Below are 9,186 nucleotides of genomic sequence, written 5' to 3'. Positions count from 1 at the left end.
GGGAAAATGTCAGGCCTCACACCGAAAAGGTGTGCCATGAGGGACTGCTGCTGCTAAGGCCAAATAAGAGCAGGCCGCTCATGTGTAATGTGGAAAACCTTGCCTCAGAGAAAACACATTAATCTCTTATTTACCTGTAATTCCCAGCAGCTGTTCTTCTCAGCCAGCCACAGGCTTTTGAAATGGGAGCAATTTGGCGCTGACCTTCAGGGAAGTGTTAGCCGTGCACCATGTTGGAAGTCGAGGAAGGGAAGTAGAATTAGGAAACTGGGTTGTTTGGGAGGCCTCAGCCTCAAATGTAGTTTTTTTATCCCCCGGTTCTTCCAGTAAAGGACCAACAGAGATTCTGGCGTTTTGTTTACCTTTGGACATACCAGGTAATCTCCTCAAAGTCAATCATAATCTTTGAGCAATATTCAGCTGCTAGAGGGCTAGACCTTGAGATAGAAACCCTTTTTAAAGAAAGGAAGGTGTTAGAATAATGGTTGGGAAGCTGAATGCTGTGTTTGTTCACAGGGTAGGCAAGTGAGGGGGGGGGAGTTGCAAATGAAATTCATCCCTGAAAATGTGTGTCTGTGAAGTGGGGGGGAATCAAAGTTTTGCACCTGATCTCATAAGGCTCAGCTTCCTGGAAGAAAGGGGATTGCTAATACTATGGCAGCTTTGTGACATGGGAAGTTTTGCTCTTGTGAGAGCAGGGGCTGAAAGGAGGAATTGGGCGATGTATTTCTGCGCACATGTGTGAGCACATGAACAGGATATGTTGTCTGTGACCTGGTGAGAGGCGGCCTGCGATTTCTACCACTGAATGCAGCAGTTCCCGTATGTAAAACTCAAACAGGCAAAACCCACAAACGTCTTCACATCTAGGTTGGAAATGCTTGTGGAAAACACAGTTTAGAACAGGCATCCCCAAACTGCAGCCCTCCAGATGTTTTGGCCTACAACTCCCATGGTCCCTAGCTAACAGGACCAGTGGTCAGGGAAGAGGGGAATTGTAGTCCAAAACATCTGGAGGGCCAAAGGTTGGGGATGCCTGGGTTAGAAGCTACCTGGGTACTGAGCATTTTGTTTCTGCATTTGGCTCTTCAGAAATGTAGGGCCATGTTTACGGCAAGAGAACGTGTGCACAGAGATTTCCCTGCCTTCCCTTACCCATCCTATTGGGTGTAATCAATCCCCTCCTCATATTGCTACAAGCCTCATGATCCTCTTCTGAACTAATGGGATCATAGGAAGGCAGAGCATCTTATACAGGGAAAACCCACAACCTCCCAGGCTTTCCTCCCAAGTACACACTAGGACCTCAAGACATTCCGATGTAGGCATGCCCTTTTGATTAATTTCCTATATAGCAAATAATCTTGCTTTCTAGTGAATTGTCCTAGGTCCTAGGACATGACATGTGAGTTGGTTTGTGTACGGCTATAGTGATGGGTAGCCTGGAAGACTTGGGGGTTGATTTTGTCTGCATAGGCTACTAAACTCAGACAGATTACTCCTAGAGCTTTATCATGCGGACCTTGCAATTGATCATTAACACATTAGGGCACTTCCATTTGTGAGCAACCCTCCAGGCCATTTATGTTAATGTCCAAATGTCTAATTGTAGTTGCTGTGAAAGATAAAGAAACAGAGGCATTTGTAATGCAAATGAACATTCTGGACAAAACAGATACTACTTTCAGATTACAAACCTGGCTGGAGCAAGGAGCCTTAAACCTCATGTGTTACCAAATAATTTTTTTTTAAAAAAAGCGCTCCCTCTACCTACTCCTATGATCATAGTGATAACCTTCCTAATTATAGAACCTTAGACCTGGAAGAGGGTCTTGCGGACCTCCCAGTTCAGCCCCTGGCTTGATGCAGGAAATCCAGAGTGAGAGTTTCAAGACAGTTTGAAACCACCCCACCCAAGCAGCACTCGCCACTCCCAGCAATTTATCACCTTACAGACCCAGGAATTTTGCTGGCATCACTGCTCATCCTGCTATATTCCCTTCTCTACATCCTGATTTAAGCAAACATTCGTAAAAGACAGTCCCATGGAAAGATTCCTTTCAGGCTGTGCAGATAACTGGCCATGGCGCATTTTAAAAAATAATTTATTTCTGCTTGTTCTTTTGCTCTGGATTATGCAGGTCACTTTGTACCGGGCAGATACATAGAAAATCCTACCACGGGCTAAGGAAGGGGACACAGTGACCTCCTAAAAATCCATTGCAGACATGCAGTTTTCTGATAAGCAAGCACAGGGGAGCAGCTCTCCACACACAGCAGGAAGAGTCAAAAGACTGGGCTCACTTCAGACCGCAAGCGGGGCAACAGCATTTTTGAATGCTCCCCACTCCCCCAGAGGTTTAAAGACAAAACAAACTCTCTTCAAGGCGAAAACAAGAATAGCAGGGAGAAATTCTAGACAACCCTGTCACTGTAGTCCTTGGGAAAGCAAAAAGCAAAACACATTCAGGGGTGGTTTATACTCCATTTTATTTTATTTATTGGCTTATTGCTGCACAACAAACAAGTATCCAGGCAGCGAACACATCCATGAAGCAGCATAGAAACACCTAGTCAACATCTGGACAGTGATAACGCAATTACCGATGGCTGAGCGATACACCAGGGAAAAAACTTGTGCAAACAGGAGCGTTATGAAGCAGGCAACCAAAGCAAAGTACGGAAGGTGGTTGCTTAATAATAATAGGCAAATATGCCTATTATTATTAGTCCAGGTGCAGGAGCACTAGATGACCTCTGCTTTGTAGAAGCAAGGCAGGCGCCAGGTAGCATCCTTAATAGAGCCCCTCTGGCTGAACATAAAAATTGGACAGGTAAATATGGGGCAAGGTGGTCCTTCATGTCAACTGTTCTCAAGGCTTTCAGCAGAGGTTCTTTATGCTGTTGGTGAGAAGCCCCCACTGGCAACTGGGCTGCTGTCTAAGGGAAGCTCCACGTTGAACTGATTTTGAGGTTCCCAATGTGCAGCACCTAAGCGATCCTAATCCTTTCAAAAGTTTATAGGAAGAGTTCCCAGCTTCCAAGACCACAGGGGCCTCTAGTGTTAGAGATGGATCCACCCCAGATGGCAAACTTGCTCCCTCAGAGGGTGTGTGTGTGTGTGTGTGTGTGTGACTCCATCCAGAACTGCCTGTCTCCCAGAGCCACTCTCCCCCCACAGCACCTTCATCTTTTTGCGATTCAAAGGGTAGTTTATTGGCCCCTGTCCAGCCCAATGCTTACATCCAGGCACCAGTTCCAGGTCTTGCACATCCTTCCCTGATTCAGATAAAATAGAGGAGGAGAACTTGGTGTCATCAACATTTGATAGCATCCCTCCCCGAAATGTATAACAAGCTTTCTCGTTGGCTTCATTTCATATGGATTTTTTTTTTTAAGCGTTGGTGAGAAAATGGTGTTGTGTGTGGTACATCATAACATGAAGCCCAGGAAGCTTCAGGTTGGAAAAATTGTATTTGAGACCAGGTTGTTGATAAGTAAACAATTTATTAATCGAAATAATAAGAACAAGCTGTTACTAACAATAGGCCTCAGCACAGAACCTATGTCTCTGCATCTAGCCATGTGACTTAGTGGCATACCCTCCAATGTTTCTCTAATTAAAATGGGGATGTCCTATTCAATAATAATAATAATAATAATAATAATAATAATAATAATAGATTATTATTATTTTATCTGTATCTGGCCCATCTGACTGGGTTGCCAAAGCCATTCTGGGTGGTTTCCAACATATATAAAAACATAATATGACATCAAACATTTAAAACTTCCCAATACAGCGCTGCCTTCAGATGTCTTCTAAAGGTTGTATAGTTATTTATCTCCTTGGCTCGGGGGTCACATTACTCCATACCCTCCAATATTTCTCCAATGAAAATAGGGACGTCCTAAGGAAAAGTGGGACATTCCAGGATAAAATCAGAAACTGGGATGATTTCTGTAAACCTGGGGCTGTCCCTGGAAAATAGAGACACTTTGGAGGCTCTGTAGGAGGAAACTTTTTATTATAGAGCAGGTTTCTTTTCATATAATTTTTTTTAAAGGAGAGCACTAGGAACAGGTATGTCCCCACTGTGGAAGAACGTGTGGATCCAGAATTGGCCTCCACAGTCACTTATGGACTCGCTGTTAAGACCGTGTTCATGGAAGACAATCTTACCTGGCTACCAGTGATCACCAAAGACAGAAAGAAAAGACTTTCACTTTGTTCTGTTGAATCCGGCCAGAGTAAGGAAGGCAAAACAACCTCTCTCGCTTTACTTCCTGCAGGGCTAGGAGTGGCATGCCAGGTGTTTTGTTCAACACAGAACTGAGGGAAGGTAAATTAATGGGCGCCTCTTTATTTTTGTGCTGCCAGGGATGGATACAGCTGAGCCGAGTCATGCTGCTTCGAGGATCTTCAGTGCAAGGCTTTTTAAAAGGTACACCCCAGGGGGCTGTATTGGATCTTGTGGCTGTATGGGGAGGGAACTACAGCAGTTTTCCCTAAATCATCTCAATCTCAGGAATAGGTTGCCCATTCCAACATCATGCGTGCATGTTCGAGATTACCTGTTCGTTGCAATTAGTAGTTCCCACCATGGGAAACGCTGTCAAGAAGTCTACGTGGTGAGTGGGTTTCTCACCCTTTCAGTGCTTGCTTATGGATGAAATGGAAATTCCGTGCTGCGCTACTGACTTTTTGAAACAATATATTGCTTGTTGCATGTTGCTGCCTTTGTCCTGCCCCTTCTCCAAATTGTCCAGAGCAGTGTGCACAGTTCTCCCCCCGAATCTCCCCTCCCCTTTATTCCTACAACCAAGGGTGCCAACTTGAATAAAATATTGCAAGGGGGCAGGCAAGCTCCGCCCCACATAATTGATCGCATGACGCCACACACAATTTGAATGGCAGTGCCCATCAACTTGGGGGGGGCCCTCAAATATTTTATTGAGGGCGTGAAGGGACCTTGGCCCCTAGGAGTTGGCTCCTGTGCTCACAGAGAGTGAGCAAGGCCACCCTAAGGCATCTGAATTAGTGCAACAGCGCAAAGGTTGCCTGCACAGCTTGTGCTTTAAGCCTACCTTTCTGTTGCAAAACCATTTGTTTCCCAGTAGAGCTGAAAGGACTGGGGTTTGTTGCTGAGCTGTCCCCCCCTTTTTTTCGCTTTCCACCCACTTTTTTTAAAAACAGTGTTATGGACCATGTCAGACATCAAAGCCCTGATTAAGCCAATACTTTAATTGTATCTTTGTGCTTCATTACTTCATCCCCCCCCCCACCTTTGATGAAGGACTCACTCCTTTGCTGGTCCTCCCCCAAATTATCACCCCTCAGGTTTAGTTTTTAGTGCTGATTTGAAAATTGCTGAGTGCTTTCTCCAGTGCGCAACCCCCCCCCCCTTTCCATTTTTGAACAGATCATATCTGCTGAGAACAATGTACCCACTTCTCCCCTTCTCCCTCCCCCCCCCAAAAGCTCCAAAAGAAGCTCAGCCAGTGTGGCTAAAGGCACATTCACACCTATTTTCGTGTTGCCTTGGCTCTCCTATTCTTATGAAGCTCACATTGATTATTGCCTTTAAATTCCTCAGTCCGGTCATAGATAAAAGGATAACCACTTCAAAGGGAAGTGTTAAGAGTTTAACCCCGAGCTAAAAAGAGTGGACAACAAGGTAATTGAGGGTAATAACTGATCACAGACCAGCTTTTCAAAGGCACATGTGAATCCCTACTTTCAGATGGCTTTAATTTTATTAACATTTGTTGCAGCTCCTTGGCTTCTTGATACTCTCAGAGTCATTACAAACTTCAAAGCTGGAGAAGGTAGCACTCTTAAATGGGGAACCTGACACCAGGATGGAGATAGATAGATAGATATCAAATCCAAGTCCACAACCTGTATCCTAAAATAATCCCAGAAGAATTTCTTTCTTTCTTTCTTTCTTTCTTTCTTTCTTTCTTTCTTTCTTTCTTTCTTTCTTTCTTTCTTTCTTTCTTTCTTTCTTTCTTTCTAGTCATTTGTATAGATTTTTGGCCACTTCCTCCCAGCACTGCTGTCTTTCTGCCTGTGGTGCAGCTGTTAAACTCAGAGGAGCCTTAGAAGGGAAATTGGCAACTCTATGACCAGAAGAGGTTAAAAACAAAACCCTGCTTGGGCAGAGTTTTATTTTATTTATCAAGTTAATACATGTCTCTATGGTCCTTCAATTTAAAATTCTGAGGGACTTTGCAATAACTAATTGAAGCATGGTAAGACAGTGCTGCAGACAATAAAAAATTAAAGGGGGTGATATAAGAGGTTTTAGGGACCCAGGTGGCGCTGTGGGTTAAACCACTGAGCCTAGGGCTTGCTGATCAGAAGGTCAGCGGTTCGAATCCCTGTGACGGGGTGAGCTCACGTTGCTCGGTCCCAGCTCCTGCCAACCTAGCAGTTCGAAAGCACGTCAAAATGTAAGTAGATAAATAGGGATCGCTACAGCGGGAAGGTAAACGGCGTTTCCGTGTGCTGCTCTGGTTTGCCAGAAGTGGCTTTGTCATGCTGGCCACATGACCTGGAAGCTATACGCCGGCTCCCTCGGCCAATAATGCGAGATGAGCGCGCAACCCCAGAGTCGGTCACAGCTGGACCTAATGGTCAGGGGTCCCTTTACCCTTTATAAGAGGTTTTAAAGCCTGTTCGAAAACTTTTGACAAATCATTTGCCTAAACTAAAGCCTTAAGGAACTAAGAAACATGAGCCTAGGTGCCAGGGGAAGTGTTCCACAAGCAAAGTTCCCTCTCCCCCATAACCTGACTGCAGGTGGTACCCTTAAAACACACAGGAATTGACCCACATATGTGGCTGCATTAAGATATCCTGAGGTTTGTATGTCTAAAGCTATAGCCTTTTTCAGATGACCCCCCCAAAAAAAAGAAAGAAAGAAAGAAACCCCATCTCTGCCCAATGCTTCTATGCCCATTCTCCATGTCCTTCCAGCAAACATGCATTCAGGAATAGCGTGAAACACACATATCTGTATGTGTGCAAACCCCTTTCACTCTACAATCAAATTTGCAGCCACCAACTGAGTGAGGTCAGCGGATGTATGAGCAATGGGGGCATGACTACCATCCCACCATCCTGCATTCAGGGACACTTTTGAGTCATGAGGTTAATCAAACCACAGTGAGCCCTGCCAGACATACCCATACCGGTAGCAGTTGGAATAGGTTTGGTGAGACCCAAGTTACACAGGCTCGACTCAAGACATCAGCCAATGACAGCCAAAACAAAACGCCACTCATAGGCCATGTATATTTGCATCCTCGCTTTGTGATATAAGCTTTGCTCGTTGTTATTGGCAGCTGCTTTATGTTGGTTTTGGTTTTTTTTTTCCAGATAGTTTTTTTAAAAAAATGGTAAAGATTTTTCATTTCATTTTGTAATGCACAGAAAACAGAGGGAACTGTTATAACGACAGATGGAAATCGAATGGTGGAAAGCGAAACTATAAAATGGGCTTGCAGAATGAGTGTGTTTGCACAGGGGTTCGAATCACAGAGCCCCCAAGTAAAAGGATATCAGGGTTGTCTGACTGCCCAGGTTGTCTTGAAAACGATGGTTCTCCATAATAAAGGAGTGTCAAATCTTAAAAAGAGAAAAGAAAGAATCATAGAATTGTAGAGTTGGAAGGGATTCTGCAGGTCATTTAGTCCAACCCCCTGCAATTTAGGAATCTCAACCAAAGCATTTATGACAGATGTCCATCCAACTTTTGCTTAAAAACCTCCAAGGAAGGAATGGCTACAACCTCCCAGGACAGGCTGTTCAACTGTCAATCAGCAGCCAAACAATTTATACTGTCAGAACAAGCCTTATTTAGTTACCTTGGATTCCAAAAGCAGAGGGGTTGGAGACATAGCTGCCAAGTTATCCCTTTTTTAAAGGGATTTTCCATTATGCTGAATAGGCTTCCTCGCGAGAAAAGGGAAAACTTGGCAGCTATGGTTGGAGATGCCAAGTATCTGAGAAGTCACACTACATAACTAATGGGCTGTGTTTCATTTAGTGGGTTACAGGTTGTGCAGTCCTGAGCAAACAGTTATCAGAGTTGGTGGGAATCCAAGGATAAGAGCGGTCTCCGTTCAATTTTCCCACTTCTGGATTCTTTTCCCGAGCGCCTGGCATCCATCTTGCCTTTATTATTACATACCAAAATATTTTTTCTCCTCACTTGCATGTTTCTTTCCCAAAAACCTCCCTCAATAACTATTTCAAAGAGGAGATTTAATAATTTATGCTGGCACTTTTGTTTCAACTTTTCCCCCGTTCAGCAAATGCATGGAAATTTCAAGAAACTGTGGATCAATGTATTCCCTAGGCACAGGCAAACCAAAAAAAGAAGAGAAGAGAATATGTTAATGTTAAGAGCTGTTGTTATTATTTTTGAGCTGCACTGGCTTCCATTTCTAGGCCCAAACCATGGTGCTGGTTCTAACCTTTACAAATCTGAGTGTCTGGGTCACTTTTTCCTGTACAAACCTGGCTGGCTACTGAGATGCTTTTTGGAAGTCCTCCGATTGCCTGCCTTTTAAAGCGCAGGAAAGGGGAATTTCCAGATATTGCTGCACTACAACTCCCATCGTGCTTGACCATTGGCCTTGCTGAGGGCAGCTGACCTCCCTATATCAAGTAAATAAATTAAAATACTTAACTAATGGACCGATCGAGTCACAGATAGCTCAGTTCTGCCCCCCTCCCCACAAAAGTCCAACACCCCCACACACACACATAAATCTTGGCTATGCCCATAGCTGAGAGATATTGGAATGTGACAAAATTTGGAGGATGACAAGTGACAGGTCCCCCATCCCTGTTTTAGAGCTAAGACTGGTATGGGTGACCCATGATGGAGCCTATTCAAACAAACAAACACACACCTCATACCCTCCAACATTTCTCCAATTAAAATTGGAATGCCCAATTCAAAAACAACAACAACAATTTTATTACTTATACACCCCCCTCCCAATCTGAGTGGTTGCCCCAGCCACTCTGGGTGTCTTCCAGCATATATAACATAATAAAACATTAAGCATTTTAAAAACTTCCCTTTACAGGGCTGCTTTCAGATGTCTTGTGAAGGTTGTGTAGTTACTTATCACCTTGGCTCAGGGGGTCACATAATTCCATACCCTCCA

General features: G+C 44.1%; 1 protein-coding gene across 1 annotated transcript in view; it reads left to right on the top strand.

Annotated features, from left to right (window-relative positions):
• Window positions 1-4,342: 4,342 nt before the first annotated feature.
• Window positions 4,343-9,186, top strand: part of AXIN2 (axin 2) — a 69,105-nt gene continuing 64,261 nt past the window's right edge. The window contains exon 1 of the mRNA XM_060271976.1: window positions 4,343-4,445. The gene's annotated coding sequence lies outside the window, so the exon portion shown is untranslated. The remainder of the gene's footprint in view (window positions 4,446-9,186) is intronic.

The sequence above is a fragment of the Zootoca vivipara genome, chromosome 2 (genome assembly GCF_963506605.1).
Source record: "Zootoca vivipara chromosome 2, rZooViv1.1, whole genome shotgun sequence".
In the NCBI taxonomy this organism is placed as follows: domain Eukaryota; kingdom Metazoa; phylum Chordata; class Lepidosauria; order Squamata; family Lacertidae; genus Zootoca; species Zootoca vivipara.
The sequence above is the reverse complement of the archived record's forward strand: the minus strand, read 5'-3'. Positions and strand labels throughout refer to the sequence as shown.